Consider the following 21,420-nt stretch of genomic DNA (forward strand, 5'->3'; position numbering starts at 1 on the left):
CGGAAAATATACGACGACACGAGAGGATTACTGCAATACGTAGCTCTAGTCATTTGTAGGGAAAAGATTATTTGCGGACTGATACAAAATTTTCAACTAATACAGTTTACTCAATTTTTCTTTGGTAACATCTTTTATTAAAGTAATTGTTACCAGATTCTGGCACTCCAAGCCGGTCATGGAAGTAAATCATAAAACAGATTATCCAGAAAAATAAAACAGACTATACACATTCTGTTTGTTACTGACACTGCCTTCGTGCTAGAGAAGAATGTTTGCTACATTTAACTTATTAAAACTGAAGCGTAACGAAGAGAAAACTTTAAAGATGAGAAATACACTACCATGGTCGATCATCACGTGCACAAAATTCTTGAGAAAGCTTTTACGTTGTATCCATACCTATTGTAAACGTCGCAAGCGTTGAAACTAGGTGACAAGTCTCGTATAAACCAATTTGTTGAGAATTTTCTGGAGCGTCTGATGAGAAAACGATTTCCTAAACAGAGTGGCATTTTTCGACGAATTCACTTCTCACGTGTGCGGTATCGCGAACAAACACAACATCGCGTCCGTGGACAAACCAAGCCGCATATAGTGAGGGAAGTGGTGTGTGCTAGCACTAAAGTGAACGTGTGATGTTTGATCGCTGATCGCGTTTCAGGACAAATATTGCATTTTTTTAAAGGAAAAGCAATTAATTCCCTAAATTATCATGACACGTTGCAGCTGATTTCTACCTATCGCTTGAGTCTTGTCCCGCAGTTACGCAGAGTCAGCCATCGTTAATGAGATTTGGCATGTTAATGGTTAAGGGGTGGCCGGATGCCCTTCCTGCCGCCACCCCGTACCCACCCCCCTTCCCCCCCGGGATGGAATTAGTGTACCCCAACTGTCTGCATCGAGTGTAATCCATGGAATAGTGCGAATGTGTTCAGCTGTCTGGAGAGCCGTGTAACTGAGGCGGAACATGGGTACCAGCCCGGTATTCACCTAGTGGGATGTGGAAAACCGCCTAAAAACCACATCCAGGCTGGTTGGCATATCGGCCCTCGTCGTTAATCCGCCGGGAAGATTCGATCCGGGGAAGTCGCGCCCTCCCGAGTCCAGGAAGCAGCGCGTTAGCGCTCTCGACTACCCTGGCGGGTACGTTGCAGCTGAATGTTTTGTCAAATTAGTAGAGTAAAACTATGTTCAACCTGAAGGTATCGTTTCATTGCCATCCACTGACCTTTGAACTGATTGTTCCAGCTGCATTTCCCCGTCCTGTGTCTAATTCACGATGTAATTATACAAACAGTTAACCAGATGTCCGTATGATCTTGTTCTGCACCGAAGATGGCACTCCGATCAACGGATAAACACGCAAACAATGACGTCACGGCACCTATGAAACGAGGTAGGTTTTGCCGGGTAGTCCCACTTCCACAATCGTTGTGTATACAGCCACAGACGGTGCAGTGTGGCATAGAGAAAATGCCAACCAGACACTCTACGGCGGAGCAAGACAGTTGCAAATTGATGTGACCCAATGGCTTAGTGTGAATCGTTCTGTTGTTTCTTGGATGTGGCGACAATTTATAGAGACCGAACTGTATCCAGAAGATTAGGGCAGAGCCGACCACGTGTGATTTCAGAAGAGAGGAACGTCATTTGACCGTAAGGGCACGACAGTACCGCCTTAGTACTGCTCGGCAACTGGCGTGTGAGCTCGCAGTATCCACTGGACGTGTTGCTTCGAGGCAAACGGCGTGCAGAAAGATTCAGCATAGTGGCCTTTACTGTCGGAGACCTATTGGTGTCTACCTCTGACGCGTTTTCACAGAAGGGAACGTCTAGTGTCCAGTCATCAACATGCCAGCGGGACGGTCGAACAGTGGACCAGTCTTGTTGTCACAGATGAGTCCCGATTTATTCTGGAGAGTGATTCTCGGTGGACTCGTATCTAAAGGGAACGTAGAACACGATTTCGGGAGCCAAACATTGCGGAAAGAGACCGATATATTGAGGAGGTAGCTGTCAGCTACCTTGGCGAGATCTTGGGATCTCACTTGTGGTTGTTTCAAGGTGCTGTGGCTCCATACTTCGTATTGATGGACGGTAATGCTTGATTTTATAGAGCACGGGTGGCTGATGTTTTCTTGGAAACGAAAGATATTTCAAGCATGGCGTGGTCTACTCGCTCTCCTATTTGAATCCCAAAGAGCATGTCTGGAATGCACTAGACAGATGGTTTGCATCTCGTCAGCATCCAACAACCACTCTCCACGACTGCCAGCAGCCCTGCAGAAAGAATGGGCATTATTGCGTCAACATGAGACTGATGACATCATTCACCGCATGTCAAGTCAGGCCTGTACTGCTTCCAGAGGGGGTCACTCCCCATACTGAGCACATTAACCAGTTGTCGGAATGTGTGTGCAAATCCGTCAAGTTGAAAAAAAAACGAATAACATTTTTGTCTACTACCGTTACGCATGTTGCAGTTATTTATGTTCGAAATTCTTTGCATTGTTTCTACTTTACTACCACCTGTGCAGTGGTTGGGAAGGGAGTGAGACAGGGTTGTAGCCTCTCCCCGATGTTATTCAATCTGTATATTGACCAAGCAGTAAAGGAAACAAAAGAAAAATTCGGAATAGGTATTAAAATCGATGGAGAAGAAATGACAACTTTGAGGTTCGCCGATGACGTTGTACTTCTGTCAGAGCCAGCAAAGGACTTGGAAGAGCAGTTGAACGGAATGGACAGTGTCTTGAAAGGAGGATATAAGATGAACGTCAACAAAAGCAAAACAAGGATACTGGAATGTAGTCGAATTAAATCGGGTGATGCTGAGGGAATTAGATTAGGAAATGAGACACTTAAAATAGTAAAGGAGTTTTGCTATTTGGGGAGCAAAATAACTGATGATGGTCGAAGTAGAGAGGGTATAAAATGTAGACTGGCAATGGCAAGGAAAGCGTTTCTGAAGACGAGAAATTTGTTAACATCGAGTATAGATTTAAGTGTCAGGAAGTCGTTTCTGAAAGTATTTGTATGGAGTGTAGACATGTATGGAAGTGAAACATGGGCGATAAATAGTTTGGACAAGAAGAGAATAGAAGCTTTCGAAATGTGGTGCTACAGAAGAATTAGATGGGTAGAGCACATAACTAATGAGGAGGTATTGAATAGAATTGGGGAGAAGAGGAGTTTGTGGCACAACTTGACATGTTCTGAGGCATCAAGGGATCACAAATTTAGCATTGGAGGGCAGCGCGGAGGGTAAAAATGTAGAGGGAGACCAAGACATGAATACATTAAGCAGATTCAGAAGGATGTAGGTTGCAGTAACTACTGGGAGATGAAGAAGCTTGCACAGGTTAGGGTAGCATGGAGAGCTGCATCAAACCAGTCTCAGGACTGAAGACCACAACAACAACAAACGCCTGTTTATACTGTTTTGTTGCAAAATAAAAGCAACCCTGCAAAATTTCTGTTTGTTGCTTTAATTTTTTACACTAGTATAGTTGCAGAGGGATCTATTGTTTGAACTGGACCTCAAACTAAAATGAGACTTAGTATTTTTGACATTAACGAAGGTGACAGAAGAAATAAGTGACAGACAAAAACCCCTAGGACTGAGCGGGGACTGAACTCCGAACCTGTGGGTTTTTAGTCTATCACTGTTGCACATAGGCAGCTGTATTTAGACTGGAAAGTTTTCACAGTTTCATTGGGTTTATGAATTGTGGAATCCATAGGCCTTTTTTTCCGACCCGAGGACAGTCAGACTCATGACTCTTTATCAAATTATCCAGCCCCGCCTACATGGAATATTACTTGTTCGATGGTTCACCGAGGCATGATTAACTACTGAAAGGCCTCTGCTGTTAACCATCTTCCACGCCACGTCTCAAAGAATCTGTAGCCTCTTATCCCTCTGCTGGACTGGTACATCTCTGAGTGTAAACTGTGATTTAGGGTTTAAAAAAAAATGGTTACAATGGCTCTGAGCACTATGAGACTTAACATCTGAGGTCATCAGTCCCCTAGAATGTAGAACTACTTAAACCTAACCTAAGGACATCACACACACATCCATGCCCGAGGGAGGATTCGAAACTGCGACCGTAGCGTAGAACCGCTCGGCCACAACGGCCGGCCATTTAGGGGTTAGCAAGTCGTCGGAGCTTTGACGGGAGTGAACTAATAGAGAAATTTGGTGGCAGAATTCATCAGCGAAGCCTAGTGGCAAAGTGTCATTCTGTAATGCACACGTCGCGCGCTTTTGCCTTCCACTTGCTGTTGTGACGTACACGGACCGATTAGACCTCGTAGTATAAGTGCTTGTCTTCTGATATTGAACTGGACGTATTCAACAGACTTCATTGCTGCATTTACGTTATTATACTTTCCGTGATTTTCAGGGAAAGGTCATCGAAATTATGCACATAATTATAGGCCTATATCACTGACATCAGTCTGTTCTAGAATTATAGAAATGTTCTGTGCTAACGCATTATCACGTTTCTGGAGAACGAAAATAACATCTACAAAATCTAATATGGATTCCGTAAGCGAGATCTTGCGAAATACATATCTCTCTGTTCATCCATAGAGTACAAAACGCAGTAGACAAAGACGCCCACGTTGGTGCCGTGTTCCTTGATTCCGAGAAACATTCTATAAAGTTCTGCATTGTCGTTTAGTGAGAAAAAGAGGTTACCGAGTATTGGGCCATGTTTTAGACTTGATTCACGATTTTATAAGAGCTGAAACACAATGCGCTATTTTTCACAGAGTGAAATCGAGAGAAGTAGAAGTAATTTCAGGCATACAGCAAGGGAGCTTCAGAGGGCAATTGCTGTTTACAATAGGTATAAATGATCTAGTGGCTAGCGTCGGAAGCCCGATGAGGCTATTTCAGTGCTTAATTTCGACCGGAACGCTCCGGAACAAAGTTCCGTCTCTTCCAAGGTATTTTTTTTTAACTCAGTGGAAAAACTCGGCACCGGAGATTTAAAATAATACATGTGTATTAAATAGCAACGAAATTATAATTTGCCGCTGAGGCGTATTGTAGAGACATTCGTGTTCAAATGTGATGCTTGTCTGTGGTAACGAAAACGAACTTAAATCAGTCCAGTTGTAGTACAACTCAGTGGGTGCAAGACGTATTATATTTAAAGCGTTTACTAAACGTCTAACTCGGTGTCTCATATTGCATCGTGTTATGTTTTTCATAACTCTTCGTAAAGTCGGAATTGTACGTTACACCAATGGGCAAGAATTTCTCCTACATCCACATGTCTGCTCTGCAAATCACATTTAAGTGCCTGTCAGAGGGTTCATCGAACCATCTACACAGTAATTCGTATTATTCCACCCTCGAACAGCAAGTGGGAAAAAAAAGAACACCTATATCTTTCTGTGAGAGCTCCAATTTCCCTTATTTTGTTAATGATCATCGTTTCTCCCTATGTAGGTCGGCGTCAACAAAATATTTTCGCATGCGGGGGAGAAAGTTCGTGTTTAAAATTTTGTGGGAGAATTCTGCCGCAACGAGATACGCCTTTGTTTTGATAATATAACGCTATTTGTTAGATCCTCTGTTAATTAATATCTGACACACGTTTACCGCGGGGCTACAATGAAACTATTTGAACGCTATAGCTGGTAGCATTTGAAAACATGTCATTGTTACAAAGACTACTTACTTGGGCCGATGTGTATCGACCAGAACTAGGGAGAAAAGTGACAATGCTTCGGGAACAGACTGTAGCACCTGTTGTTTGTATTAAATCTTGTGGTTGTATTGTTTTGATTGTAAGAAACTATGTTTTAAAAACTGAATTTCAGAATAGTATTTTGTAAAAAGTGGTTCCTCGTTGTAAGATTTATTATAAGTTTTGAAAAATCGAAACTTGTGCGTTTTATGGCTGGGGGGAGCTTGAAGAGGTGCGATTCAACACCTGGTTGCAACGCCAAAGTCTAGGGAAATGCAAGAAAATCTGGGGAGTATATATGGGTGGTACAGGGACTGGTGAATAAATGTAACGTATCTACTCGGTGTAAAGAGATCCATCACTGTTTCAGTAACCTATCGGTAGAAATCACTGGAAACACTAAGGATCGTAAAGTATCGAGGCATAATCATTAGGAGTGACTAAAAGTGAAATGAGCACACAAAAAGTTTTGCAAAAAAAAAAAAAAAAAAGACTAATGTTAGGCTGCAATTTATCGGTAGGATCTTAAGGAAGTGTCATTCATTGCATAAAGAAGTGGCTTAGATAACAGTTTTTCGATTGATTTGTGGGTATTGTTCGTCAGTTTGGCTCTTAACCAAGTGGGGTTAACAGAAGAGATGGAGAAGACTCAACGAAGATCGGGACGCTGCGTGACGGGATCATTTATTAAAAACGAGAGCGTTGTATGATGCGCAACTGATTCCAGTAAAACCCGTTACAAGTGGGGCATAGCGTTTTACGGAGAAGGTTAGTGTTGAAATTCCGGGAGTGTACGTTTGAAGAAGAGTTGGGCAACATGTTAGTCCCTTACCTCCTTCCACATGAGTTTCGCGAAACGACCACGACGAAAAAATTGAGACATTGGAGTTCATACGTAGGTTTGTCGTCATTCGTTGTTCGCAGGAACAATTCGCGGCGGAGCAGGGAAGGGGTAAAATGATTGTGGCATTAGAAGTACACTCCGCCACATACCGTAAGGTGGCTTACAGAGTGTGTATATCCAGGGAGCGGCCAAAAATTGGGAAACAGTACAAACAAAACACATTACAATATCTAACACGATGTAGGAAAACCATTGGCATTCAAAACTGCTTGTAACCCTCTCGGGATGCATAAATACATGTCCTGCATGCTTTTCAAACTAATCTTACACCATTATTTCTGCAAAATAATGGAAACTTCAGGTAACGAAGATGGAGGTGGAACCGATCAAGCTTGCTTCTCCCCAAAGTGGACCACAAAGGCTCAATAGTACTGAGTCCTACTGAATGTGTGGCCAGCGAAGATGCGACATTCATCCTGTTTTTTTACAAAACCAGTCCTGGACGACAGGTGCTGTCTGAATAGGAGCCGTGTCGTCTAGCAACACAGTGTCACTGTTGGGGAAGAAACACTACGTCAATATGGTCACATAGTTCTTGACAGAAAAGCTACCCATGGAATACCACGATATGGCTGACCAAATCAGCACCGAACCCCTGCCATGTCTCACTCTTTGGACGTAAACTGGGCTAGAAGTTGGAAACAGAGTGAAAACAGACTTGTCCGACCATATGACTTTCTCACATTGGTCCATAGTCCAGCTTTTGTGGCTTCGACACTTTTTCCTGTTGTAGGCTTTTTCATCAGTGGTGGTTGGTTTGGAACTCCACCTTACCCAGGAGTTACCTGCTTATCGACCCTCCTTCACGCCTTTTTTTTTCGGTGGGGGGGGGGGGGGGGGAAGGTAGGGGGTTCAGTTCTGAAGTGACTTTTGTAGCTCTCCTCCGCTTATTTTTCATCACAATCCTCTTCAATCTTCAATCGCCATCCGTCACGCCCACTCATCAAACACACACTTTTACACACTTTTGTCCGCGTTTTAACTTAACGGATGACGTATGCAATATAAAGCTTCCACAAGGTGCCTCTTGAAACAAAGAAAGTTTCGGCGCTCTTGATTGCGCTAGCATCCATCATATGAGCACTACCAATTTGCCCGTGTTGGAATTCATTGAACTCCGACATAGCTCACTCAGAACTACACAGAACACTGTTATTACCGAGAACGATTCTTGCAAGGTATTGAGGACATTGCACAGGTACATTCGTGGTCATATACAACAGCGCACCTTGTGGGCTTGGCTAGCATCTCCGTTTATGTTCAAACACCCATTTATCACGATGTCTCCATAGACCTGCCCGATCCCTGTAGATGGGTCTAGATGTAGAAAGATGTACTTAAAAATGTGAACCTCCTCCCCCTTAAATTCAAATAATAACCATCTCATCACAACAATATAACAACGCCAGTGTGAGACAAATGCCGTGTTGATGCATTACCAACATCAGCTTTGCGCCACGCAACAATCGCAGCGCCCATTTTATACAGCTGAAATGAAATGATAGTTGACGCCACATCGGCGACTTGCAAGTCAATGATGATGAAAACGATTCATCGGGAATCGAACCCAGGCCTCCTGCATGGTAGGCGGTAACGCTACCGCTACGCTACGGAGGCTAATAACACAGGAACAACAACTAATTAACACTTGGATAACTTACACACCGGAGCCTGAAGAACAACATAGACGGTTTAATGTAACATGTTGACGGACACAATTAATAAAACTGAAATTAACTTAAGACAGTATTTCCAGTCTTACCTGTGAACTAAGTTCCTGTTCGCTTCTTGTCTCGGACAACCGCCCACTAGACTCTTCCGTTATTGCTTAAATAATCACTGATTACTACACAATGTTCAAACAACCATACTTCCCACCCTGAGCTCGTTCATGACAAGGAGAACAGTTTGTTGGATCCTACCAGAACAGCTGTTGACTTGGAGACGTTTCGGAGCAACGATCAAGTTCCAACAATGGACGGAAGGGATTGTCTGTTTTCTAAAACAGACTTAACTGCAGAACAAAACACATCAGTGGAATCGTCCTTGTAGCAAGAGATTAACTCCGAGTATGATTTGAGTGCAAATGCAAAATCACAGAGATGGATCATTGTCGACAGATTTCTTACCAAAAAAGTAAATAAAAAATAAAAAAAATAAAATAAAAAATAAAAAAACTTGTTAACTGTTATTCTTATATGGCTAAGTCCACTGTACTGTGTGAGTATGACACAGCGCCAGCCATTGCGGAGGGTTACAAATATTCTCAGGTGTTGGTTTACCTAACTGAAACTGAAGGGAGCGTGGTTCACAACGTTTTCCGTAACAGTTTCTATGTTTTATATTGCTGCTTCATGTTCAGCGACAGTCAGTCCATGAGGGTATCAAATGTAACAAAACGTCTTTCATGTAATTTTTTAGGGGGGAATTGGAGGAAGGGTGGGGTGCGAAGCTACTTACTGTTCGACGTAACGACATAATTAGCACTGTGAAATGAAAGAAATCGCAAGCGATCACTTTATAATTTTATTTTACTTAGGATGCAATTATACGTTTCAAGCCGATTTTGTTGCTCTTCTGATGCTAATCCAATTTACAGGATGTCGAAGCACATTTTACATTTTACATGTAGCGAGCGTAGAAAAACAGTTGTAAGCAGTTTCAGGATTCTGTAAATAGTATTACCACTTGTCAATGACTAAACGATACATGACCATAAACACGAAATGTTGAAAGTCACGGGCCGGCCGCGGTGGTCTAGCGGTTCTAGGCGCGCAATCCGGAACCGCGCGACTGCTACGGTCGCAGGTTCGAATCCTGCCTCGGGCATGGATGTGTGTGATGTCCTTAGGTTAGTTAGGTTTAAGTAGTTCTAAGTTCTAGGGGACTGATGAGCACAGATGTTAAGTCCCATAGTGCTCAGAGCCATTTGAACCATTTTTTAAAAGTCACGGAGTGTGACATGTACTTGATAAGATACTATTATTTACAAAATTCTCTTCTACTTTTTGTTTATAAGTAGCTAATTCATTATTTCTGTTTCGTTTTCTGCTTTGTGACAGTTCTATGATATTTACGGTTTTCATATATAAAAAGAAAAGGTTTGACTTAAACAAACATTTTTTACACGAGAAGAAGGTAAATTGAAATTTAGTCCACCAGCATTACTTCTGTGGTACACTTATAAGCATATATAAACAAAGCAAGCGGCTTTGAAGCAAAACTCGCTACCAGGTATATTGCAAGTAGTCTGTAGCAGAATGTATGCAAAGTAAATTCTGTAAGAACCGTCCAGCGCTTAAAAATGCAAAAAATCGTTCTAACATTCGAAGGAAAACACACTGCAAAATAATAATGTTAGTTTGTTTGTTCAGTAATATGGATCTCTATGATAATTACCAGAAATTGGAGGAAGCTATTTGCGTCTCCACAGTTCACCTGTCTCGTGGCGTGCTGCAGCAGCCTGCAAAAAAAAAAAAAAAAAAAATGATGAGTTGTGCTGGTGTAAAATACAAGTTTCGCACGCCTTTGTCTATACAAATAAAAACGTAAATGTTCGTTTGTTCAAAATTGTATATATATCCGAAAGTTATTCACCAATTGAAGCTTTTTAAAGTTTTTGTAACACCTCCCTTTTATTGCATTTATAAAAATTATATATTACATATAAATTTAGAAATAGGTATATAAAACACACACGTATTCCAATGCAAAATTTCAGAGCATTTCACCAAAAACTTCCGGAGATCTGCGATTAGCAACATTTAGAGTTTATATATAAATATAAACGTAGATGTTCGTTTCTTCAAAATCTCAGATCTCCGAAAGTTCTTCACAGATTGTTTTGACACTTTGACACAACATTGCATTCATATACTGACGTGCTTTTAGATACCGACTGGAACTCCATGCGGTATATATGTAGCAAAACGGTAAACGGTATAAAAATGTAACTGTTGGTTTGTTCGAAATCATTAACCTCCGAACGTTCTTGACCGACTGCTCTGAAATTTTGACGCAACGTTGAATACGAACACGCTTTTACGTACCTAATTTCTTAACATATTTGTATTGATACATTATAAATTAAAAATATACATATTTAATATGTAAAGGGAAAACATTGTTAGTAAAAACCTCAAAATGTACCTTTCCGATTTACTTCAAATTTTTACACATTAGTGTAATATACGTTTAGAGACATATAGACCAGGTAGTTTTTAATATGTATATGTATATTTATACGAATGGGACAACATTCGATAGATGTGATGTACATGTAAAAGCAAACAAATTATTACAATTTCAGAAGAACTGGATGATTTATTCAAGAGAAATAGCTACACAAATTAAGCAAGTCAGTAACGCTTTGATCCTTATTTAAATAGTTATTCAGACTGACAATGATTAGTAGAGTTGTTGGATGTACTCCAGATGGAATATCGTTCCAAATTCTGTCCAAATGGCGCGTTAGCTCGTCAAAATCCCGAGCAAGTTGGAGGGCCCAGCCCATACTACTCGAAACATTCTTTAACTGGGGAGTGATCCAGCGACCTTGTTGGTCAAGGATGGATTTGGCAAGCGTGAACACAAGCAGTACAAACACCCGTGCGGGCTGGCAGTGTCTTGCTGAAGTGTTAACCATGGAGGACAACAAAATGGGGTATACGATGTCGTCGATGTGACATTGTGTTATAAGAGTACCGTGGGTGACACCCAAAGGGGACGTGCTATCAAATGGAATGGTACCCCGGACCATCACTCCTGGTTGTCTGGCGACAGTCAGGCTGGTATCCCATCGCTGTCTGGGATGTTGTCCAGCTCGTGAGCCACATTCGCACCTCCTTTGGTCTTGGTGAACTATGAAAGACCCATTCCGCGCACTTTACCGTGTTGTTGTACCCGTATTGATAACATCGAATCTCGTGACTCTCTCAAATGCTGGCATCCGCGTATACTTTTCCCCATACACGTTTCCGCTGGTTATCGGGACTAATTTCGATGCGGGATTCATCACTGAAGATAATTCCACTCCAGGCACGGAGAATCAAGGCGGAATGTGCCCGACAACACTGCAAAAGGGCCTGTTGATGTACAGAGGCCAATGGCAGTTGGCGCATGGAGCGCCGAGAGTTGAGCCCTCTTTCTGAGAGCCACCTATTGATGGTCCTTGTGGTCAGCGAAGCACCAAGTGCACGTCCGATCGATGAAAATACTGAATCCGGGGCTCTGAGTGCCTCTTTGACGATTGCTCGGTCCTCGCGTTCCGTAGTCTCCTTAAGTTGATCGCTTACTTCTTGACGCTCTGTTCGGCCATGTCTTACCCATTCCTGCCAACATCCTATTCAAATTTCGAGCGATTCGCCAATTATTCCAATAAGCTTCTTTGAGTCCAAATACATGAGCTCTCTCAAATGCTGGCATCCGCGTATACTGTTCACACGCCTGTCTGCGAGGCTTAGTTACCATCCAACGGAGTACGCAGAATGAAATTCGCAAAGATTTTATGTCGTGGAATCGACGTGAACCCTGTTTGCTATCCTTGCCAGTTGAGCGATTAAATAGCCCTGCAGCGTCACACACTCATTCATCAGCCGGTTTACAGTTTTGCATTTTCCATCGATATCTGTACGAATATCAATTTGTGACCAAATTGCGTAACTATTCGTGGTGCTTAATACCTTTTTTTTGGCTGAGCGTGTACATCGCCCGTCTGAGAAGTTCCGAGATTGACTTCATTCCTGGAGTACAACCGACGTCAGCGCAGTTAGCTACGGTGGCAGCTTAAACTAACAGCTGTGACCGTGGAGTGTTAAGTGGCGGACGTATGGTCGTACTATGTCAATAACTTTGATTCACAAATCTCAATGCAGCTGCTTCTCTAAACCAAGTGTTCGAGATATTCTCCAGAATGTTTTGAAGAAGAGAAAAGTGTGCGTAAAGTTTGTCACTCACACATTGACTCCTGAGCAAAAACAACGACGAGTAGATTCTAGCAATCATCACGTGTCACGAGATTCGATGTTATAAATACGAATCTACAACAACACGATAAACTGCGGAATGGGTCTTTCATGGTTCACCAGGACCAAAGGAGGTGCGAATGTGGCGCACGAGTTGAACAACATCCCAAAGGAAAGACTTTTCTGACAGTTTCACATGGTTAAATGAACGCTCTGTACGTTGTACTAAAGCGGAGGGAGACAACACCTGAACCATGAAATCCGTTATCTTACATTTTTTCTATTTTTTACTAATCCAGTCTCGAAACTTTCTGAACTGCTCGAATATGAAAGAGTCGCCGTTCTTAGGGTTTTGCTCGTCTTACTTACGACGCGTTGGAGACAGTATTCTTATTTATGGATTCTTCCGTCGATTCTTGGTAGAACAATCGCGTATTGAGGATTGAATAACACTTACGCGGTTTTTTGTTCTACTGATTTGCATTTGTATGAACTAGTTTTCGGCTTATTAGGCCATCTTCAAATAACTACTGGCTGTTGTTTACAAGGAGCTTATGTTTTTACGAATCATACCTTCTGGACTAAGATACAACGCATTTACATACGATCTTTGGTTGTGGTATTGTCTTTGGAATTGTCAAACGGGTCTTTTGACTTTTTGTTATGTAAAACTGTTCTTTGACATAATAAATCACATTTTATGGTTTTTCAGTACAATGTATAACAACAATTAGAAGTATTTACAACACACATTATTACAAAATTACAATTTTTTGGTATTTGTCGTCAACAGTTGCACTGGACACTGATTGTTGGTTGTACAACAGCGAAGTTTACTTTGGGGGTTACATTTTGTTATTAGAAAAATTGTGCATTAATAAATAACAAATATTACATTGTTACAGTTGAGTTATAGTTAGGAATGTAAACACATAAGGGATGTTAAATTATGTTGGGGTGTGAATTTGTTTACTATTGGGTCACTTTGTGGTTAGTAGCTGGTTTACTTTATTGTGTAAAGTTTAAGAGTGGTGTAGTGCTCAGTTGCAATTGTTCATTTAGAACCAGCTGGGGATTTAGGGCTAAGTGGTTGTTAATTTCAAGTGCTCCTAGCAGGCTGAGTTTTCTGCCTTTGTTGGCTATATGTAGCACTTCAGTGTGCGTTAGATATTTGTGTCCTCCTTTGAGCACATGTTCAGTAAAGGTGGAGTCTGTTTTACTTAATCTCCAGCTGCGTTCATGTTCAGTTAGCCATGCTGATATGGCCCGGCCCATTTGACCAATGTACAGTTTATTTCAATCGGTGCGGGTTATTTTGTAGACCCCACTGTTGCTTAGTTTATCTGTTTTGTCCTTGCTGCTGAAGAGGTGATTAGCTGTAGTGCCTCTTACATAACATGATATTTTATAGTTTTGGGATTTCAGTGTTTTGGCTAGTTTGATAGCTTACCTAGATATGGTTTTTGGTGTGGTTGTTCCTGAAGAGGGGGCACAAATGTACGGCAAGATTTTCCTTCTTTGTTTCTTGTGCAGGATTTTGTCAACTAATTCAGGGTTATAGCCATTGTTATATGTGACATATTTAATTGTGTCTACTTCTGTTTGGAAATTTCGTTTTGACGTTAGTATGGGTGTGAGGCGATGCACCATAGAATGGAAGGCTGCATGTTTGTGTTATTGGGTGTATTGGCAGTATGCTATCCTCCAAAACACAAGCACACGCCATTTTGTAGTAAACGTGTTCGGAAGCGAAATAGCAGCTTGCAATACTCAGGACCTCTACTTTCGGTTAATTACAGCTCTAATTAGTTCAGTTTTTAATTTCTTGTATTTGTTTCATAAATTACAGCGCAAGCACGGTACAAATATTTTTTCGTAATTAATTTTTTGCGGTCGCAAAATTAATGGCGTGTTAATTATTGAAAAGGGGAGGCGGGCAGAAGTTTGCTGACGCAAGCGCAGACGCACTGCCCTTAGCGTCCCACCCGTAGGGGCAGGCGAGCGCGAGGGGCTGAATTATGGCTGCGCCGTCCTCTCCTCTCCCCACAGCCTGGCATTTGTCCCGCCAGCGTTGTAGCATACTGGGGACCGGCTACCGCTCTCGGTGCGGCAGTCCACCAATAACCTGTACCACCTGCTTCACAGAGTAATTCTGACACCTGAAAGCCAAAAATAAATAATGTTGAAAGGTCTCTGTTGGATTCCTTTCATGTTATTTTCTTAAATCTGTTGTCATTTACGGCATAAATTTCACTTCTGAATTTACTGTGGTGTTTCTAACTCTATCTGGGAGGAGACTGAGCAGTGGAACGTGTTACTTTTACACATAAACAAGAACGATCTGTCACACTACTACACTTGAAACCACAGTTTATATGTAATTCACGGTACACACAGTCTCATATGGAACCTACATGCGCTTTCTTTCATATAGTGTATATGATAAGATACTGTCATCCCCCTTCTGTGTGAAAGGATGAATGAGCAAATATATTTCTAGTTGCGTGCTTGATGGTAGCAGACAAGCCTGTCTGCTAGAGAACAATAGGACCAACGTCAGAACAGGAAGCTACGCTTTCTAAAAGCAAAGAGGTGTCTATTCTTAGTATGGTCCTGTACGTCCCTTGTCATGTTGGTATAGGCAGCTGCCCCTCTGGTCACTTCCGTTTGTATCTGTGAAGCACCCTCAGTAGGGGCCCACGCCAGTCTGTCCGCGGCGAGCGTCTGAAGTGCTAAGATCTCCGGCTAAGCGCGTCTCTGCTAAGTCTGTAGGACAATGGATTTCTTAAGTTCAGCCTAACTGAAAATTAAATCACCTTTATTGCAGGTTTCGATCTAAAATATCTAATGTTATCTTAAACTGCAACACAGTGTAATTCGAGTGTTGATCAGTAACTCTAACTAAGATCATCAATCTTAAATGCGAATGTGCGTGAGATTATAACGTCTCATCTTGACAATATTTTTCAAAAAAGCAACTTTTCTTTATGTTCATCCCACTTGGGGTGTACTTTGTGAGACCAGTACCACGTGCTTATACAATTGTGTGACCCATCAGGTTAATAGTAAGGCGATATTAACCAGTTCAAGGTTTTTCTTTTGTAAATTGCGTTTCGATGTAATTTATTTTAATTATCAACATTATTGTGCAGTTACACTCTTTGTGTAAACCAAGTTGACCACGTGAAGCATGTGGTGTAATCATCAAAGTAGCCCTCAGCTATTCTTTTCGGGAAGATTTCACAGAGAGTTAGTATGAATTTAGTATACCAGTGTGTGGTAATTTCATGACGGACAGCATTGCGCCACGAACGTAACTTCTTTGGGTGAAAAATTGAATTGGTTGGTTGTGGTTAATTTCCTCTTGCGTATGTTTCAACGTTCTTCGTGTGTTATTTTATGAAGACAGTGTTGTATGCAGTCTCCCAATCTTGGCTCCATATCTGATGTGTTCCGTAAGATTACAAACTCACATTCTCACAATCCTAAATAAGGCACCAGTTTAGTTATGAATCAAGTTTGATATGCTGAAATTTTAACGGAACGATGATCAATGTTACAATAAATGTCCAAATATAAAATGATTTATTTCTTTTTATTTAAATTCTCTTTATATATATATATATCACCGGTTGTCATAAGATGACTATTAAAAGATTATAATTAATGTTAGTCTGGTTGGGAATTTAGTAAGCTAGACTGGATACCTGGTGAAACAGTTGCTCAGTAATGCAAGGTTAACATCCCCAGATAGCTCACAGCTTTTAACCCGCTTTTATTGTCTTGAATATCAGCACCGCTTTCAGAACAACTTAATGAATCAACATTACAATGTGAAGGATGAAATCTGCTGATAACGCGGATTGTACCTGACGTCACTTTCGGCGGGCCTCAGTTGCAGCAATATAAACTTCTTCAACTTAATAATGTTAGACATAGTGCTTACGGAACATCAGCGACTGATCATGATATACGAGCGGTATTCGGAAAGTAAGGAACGATAGGTCGCGATATGGAAACCACAGTGAAAATCAAAACTGTTTTATTTGCAACGGTTAGCTACACCTTCCAGCTACTTCTCTACACAGTCGCCGCTCAGACAGCTGTCGTAGCGTTGTACCAACTTTTCAATTGCCTCGTTATAGAAGACAGCCGTCAGTGCTTTTCAACAATTTTCTACTCTGGACTGCAGCTCGTTGTCTGTGTCAAAATATTGTCTTAATAGCCAGCGGTTCATTTGAGCAGAGATGAACCTCAGCGGTAGCCAATTACGGGCCCTATTGTGGTTGATCAAACACCTCCCATCGAAAACGCTGCCGGAGCATCTTCATTGCCCCTGCTGAGTGCAGCCGAGAACTGTCGTGTAGAATGAACTGCATGAAAGGTATGTTATTAGTTGAACTGACAGCCTTGAGAATTGTACTGTTTATCGAGTAATCGAATTCCAACGGATTTCTCTTGGAACTCATGTGGATCACCTCACACTTTTCGTTATTTAGCGTCAACTGCCACCTGCCACACCATACAGCAATCTTTTCTAAATCGCTTTGCAACTGATACTGGTCTTCGGATGACCTTACTAGACGGTACATTACAGCGTCATCTGCGAACAACCTAAGAGAACTGCTCAGATTGTCACCCAGGTCATTTATATAGTTCAGGAAGAGCAGAGGACCCAGGACGCTTCCCTGGGGAACATATGATATCACTTCAGTTTTACTCGATGATTTGCCGTCTATTACTACGAACTGCGACCTTCCTGACAGGAAATCACTAATCCAGTCGCACAACTGAGACGATACCTCGTAGACCCGCAGCTTGATTAGAAGTCGCTTGTGAGGAACGGTGTCAAAAGCCTTCCGGAAATCCAGAAACACGGAATCAACTTGAGATCCCCTGTCGATAGCGGCCATTACTTCGTGCGAATAAAGGGCCACCTTGGGGAACGCCAGAAATCACTTCTATTTTTCTCGATGACTTTCCGTCAATTACTACGAACTGTGACCTCTCTGACAGGAAATCACAAATCCAGTCACATAACTGAGACGATATTCCATAAGCACGGAATTTCAATACGAGCCGCTTGTTTGGTACAGTGTCAAAAGCCTTCCGGAAATCTAGAAATACGGAATTAATGAGGTGATTTACAGATTACCAGTATTCGTAAAGAACGTGGACAAGAAATAAGTGACCAATGTAGATGCAGATCTACATCTACATCTACATCCAAACTCCGCAAGCCACCTGTTGGCGTGTGGCGGAGGGTACCCTGAGTACCTCTATCGGTTCTCCCTTCTATTCCAGTCTCGTATTGTTCGTGGAAAGAATGATTGTCGGTATGCCTCTGTGTGGGCTCTAATCTCTCTGGTTTTATCCTCATGGTCTCTTCGCGAGATATACGTAGTAGGGACCAATATACTGCTTGACTTCTCGGTGAAGGTATGTTCTCGAAACTTCAACAAAAGCCCGTACGGAGCTACTGAGCGTCTCTGCTGCAGAGCCTGCCACTGGAGTTTATCTATCATCTCCGTAACGCTTTCGCGATTACTAAATGATCCTGCAACGAAGCGCGCTGCTCTCCGTTTGATCTTCTCTATATTATCTATCAACCCTATCTGGTACGGATCCCATACTGCAGAGTAGTATTCAAGCAGTGGGCGAACAAGCGTACTGTAACCTACTTCCTTTGTTTTCGGAGAGCTTTGCTTATCAAGAAGGCAGCGTGGGAGTTCAGCTAACACTCACCCCCTACGATGTAAGGGTCAACTCATTTGATCACAGCAGCGAGGTTCGGAGGGCGACTGGAGGGGTTAAAATTGTCTGGGGCTTGGAGGACGGAGAGCGAGAAAGGAAAACTGGGGCTGAGGGATAAAGGTTGCGGCAGAGAATTTACGCAGCAGGATCAGAGGACTCGACGGTTACACTCCTTATATTGGACGTGGAAACCTTGCTCGGGCCGTTGTTCCCGGACCGGGAAGCCATACGAGCGGCTGCGTGCGCGACTGCAGGCCCAGGTGTGGAGGAGTGGTGTCGTGTTCCGTGCGGCCCCTGGGCGCGAAACAAGAGCACTGGCCTCCCCGCTGCCGGTGACGCTTATTGATTTCATAGGGCTCATTCCGCTGCAAGCGACGGCTGGAGAGGGGGCGGGCGCGTCACACGCCAAACCTAGCCGCGTCTGAAGCAAACACGCGCAGTCACGCAGAATTGGCTCTGGCCTATGCTTTACGGTTTGCTGTTGTTTAAGATTCACGTCTCCGGCTGCAACTTTCATTGCTCGTAGCGTTCCGGCCGGTGTACTGTCGCTGAAATTGCACTCTAGGCCTACGCACAAGGTAAAGTTGCCTGCCGCGCGGGATTAGCCGAGCGGCCTAGGCGCTGCAGTCATGGACTGCTCGGCTGGTCCCGGCGGAGGTTCGAGTCCTCCCTCGGGCATAGGTGTGTGTGTTTGTCCTTAGGATAATTTAGGTTAAGTAGTGTGTAAGCTTTGGGACTGATGACCTTAGCAGTTAAGTCCCATAAGATTTCACAAACATGTGAACATTTTTTTGAAAAGTTGCCTATATTATATTGGCTTTTAATTTGAACCACTACCATAAGATTCCTCCTCCCATGAACCATGGACCTTGCCGTTGGTGGGGAGGCTTGCGTGCCTCAACGATACAGATAGCCGTACCGTAGGTACAACCACAACGGAGGGGTATCTGTTGAGAGACCAGACAAACGTGTGGTTCCTGAAGAGGGGCAGCAGCCTTTTCAGTAGTTGCAGGGGCAACAGTCTGGATGATTGACTGATCTGGACTTCTAACACTAAGCAAGATGGCCTTGCTATTCTGGTACTGCGAACGGCTGAAAGCAAGGGGAAACTACAGCCGTAATTTTTCCCGAGGGCAAGCAGCTTTAATGTATGGTTAAATGATGATGGCGTCCTCTTGGGTAAAATATTCCGGAGGTAAAATAGTCCCCCATTCGGATCTCCGGGCGGAGACTACTCAGGAGGACGTCGTTATCAGGAGATAGAAAACTGGCGTTCTACGGATCGGAGCGTGGAATGTCAGATCCCTTAATCGGGCAGGTAGGTTAGAAAATTTGAAAAGGGAAATGGATAGGTTAAAGTTAGATATAGTGGGATATAGCGAAGTTCGGTGGCAGGAGGAACAAAACTTTTGGTCAGGTGAATACAGGGTTATAAATACAAAATGAAATAGGGGTAATGCAGGAGTAGGTTTAAAAATGAATAAAAAAATAGGAGTACGGGTAAGCTACTACAAACAGCATAGTGAACGCATTATTGTGGACAAGATAGACACGAAGCCCACGCCTACTACAGTAGTACAAGTTTATATGCCAACTAGCTCTGCAGTTGGCGAAGAAATGTATGATGTGATAAAAGAAATTATTCAGGTAGTGAAGGGTGACGAAAATTTAATAGTCATGGGTGACTGGAATTCGTCAGTAGAAAAAGGGAGAGAAGGAAACATAGTAGGTGAATATGGATTGGGGCTAAGAAATGAAAGAGGAAGCCGCCTGACCCATAGCTAACACTTGGTTTAAGAATCATGAAAGAAGGTTGTATAGATGGAAGAACCCTGGAGATACTAAAAGGTATCAGATAGATTATATAATGGTAAGACAGAGATTTAGGAACCACGTTTTAAATTTTAAGACATTTCCAGGAGCAGATGTGGACTTTGACCACAATCTATTGGTTATGAACTGTAGATTAAAACTGAAAAAACTGCAAAAAGGTGGGAATTTAAGGAGATGGGACCTGGATAAACTGAAAGAACCAGAGGTTGTACAGAGTTTCAGGGAGAGCATAAGAGAACAATTGACAGGAATGGGGGAAAGAAATACAGTAGAAGAAAAATGGGTAGTTTTGAGGGATGAAATAGTGACGGCAGCAGAGGATCAAATAAGTAAAAAGACGAGGGGTAGTAGAAACCTCTGGGTAACAGTAGAAATATTGAATTTAATTGATGAAAGGAGAAAACATAAAAATGCAGTAAATGAAGCAGGCAAAAAGGAATACAAACGTCTAAAAAATGATATCGAATGCAGAATGGCTAAGCAGGGATGGCTAGAGGACAAATGTAAGGATGTAGAGGCTTATCTCACTAGGGGTAAGATACATACTGCCTACAGGAAGATTAAAGAGACCTTTGGAGAAAGGAGAACCACTTGCATGAATGTCAAGAGCTCAGATGGAAACCCAGTTCTAAGCAAAGAACGGAAAGCAGAAAGGTGGAAGGAGTATATAGAGTGTCTATACAAGGGCGATGTACTTGAGGACAGTATTATGGAAATGGAAGAGGATGTAGATGAAGATGAAATGGGAGATATGATACTGCGTGAAGAGTTTGATAGAGCACTCAAAGACCTAAGTCAAAACAAGGCCCCGGGAGTGGACAACATTCCATTAGAATTACTGACGGCCTTGGGAGAGCCAGTCCTGACAAAACTCTACCGTCTGGTGAGCAAGATGTATGAGACCGGCGAAATTCCCTCAGGCTTCAAGAAGAATATAATAATTCCAATCCCAAAGAAAGCAGGTGTTGACAGACGTGAAAATTTCCGAACTATCAGTTTAATAAGTCACAGCTGCAAAATACTAACGCGAATTCTTAACAGACGAATGCAAAAACTAGTAGAAGCCGACCTCGTGGAAGATCAGTTTGGATTCCGTAGAAATGTTGGAACACGTGAGGCAATACCGCCCCTACGACTGATCTTAGAAGAGAGATTAAGGAAAGGCAAACCTACGTTGCTAGCATTTGCAGACTTAGAGAAAGCTTTTGACAATGTTGATTGGAATACTCTCTTTCAAATTCTGAAGGTGGCAGGG

General features: G+C 42.4%; 1 protein-coding gene across 4 annotated transcripts in view; it reads right to left on the reverse strand.

Moving 5' to 3' along the window:
• LOC124794698 (irregular chiasm C-roughest protein) overlaps positions 1-21,420 on the reverse strand; it is a 1,925,819-nt gene that overhangs the window by 384,075 nt on the left and 1,520,324 nt on the right. For all 4 annotated transcript variants that reach the window (XM_047258262.1, XM_047258263.1, XM_047258264.1 and 1 more), the window contains one exon: positions 10,015-10,078. The gene's annotated coding sequence lies outside the window, so the exon portion shown is untranslated. The remainder of the gene's footprint in view (positions 1-10,014; positions 10,079-21,420) is intronic.

Source organism: Schistocerca piceifrons, chromosome 4 (genome assembly GCF_021461385.2).
Source record: "Schistocerca piceifrons isolate TAMUIC-IGC-003096 chromosome 4, iqSchPice1.1, whole genome shotgun sequence".
In the NCBI taxonomy this organism is placed as follows: Eukaryota; Metazoa; Arthropoda; class Insecta; order Orthoptera; family Acrididae; genus Schistocerca; species Schistocerca piceifrons.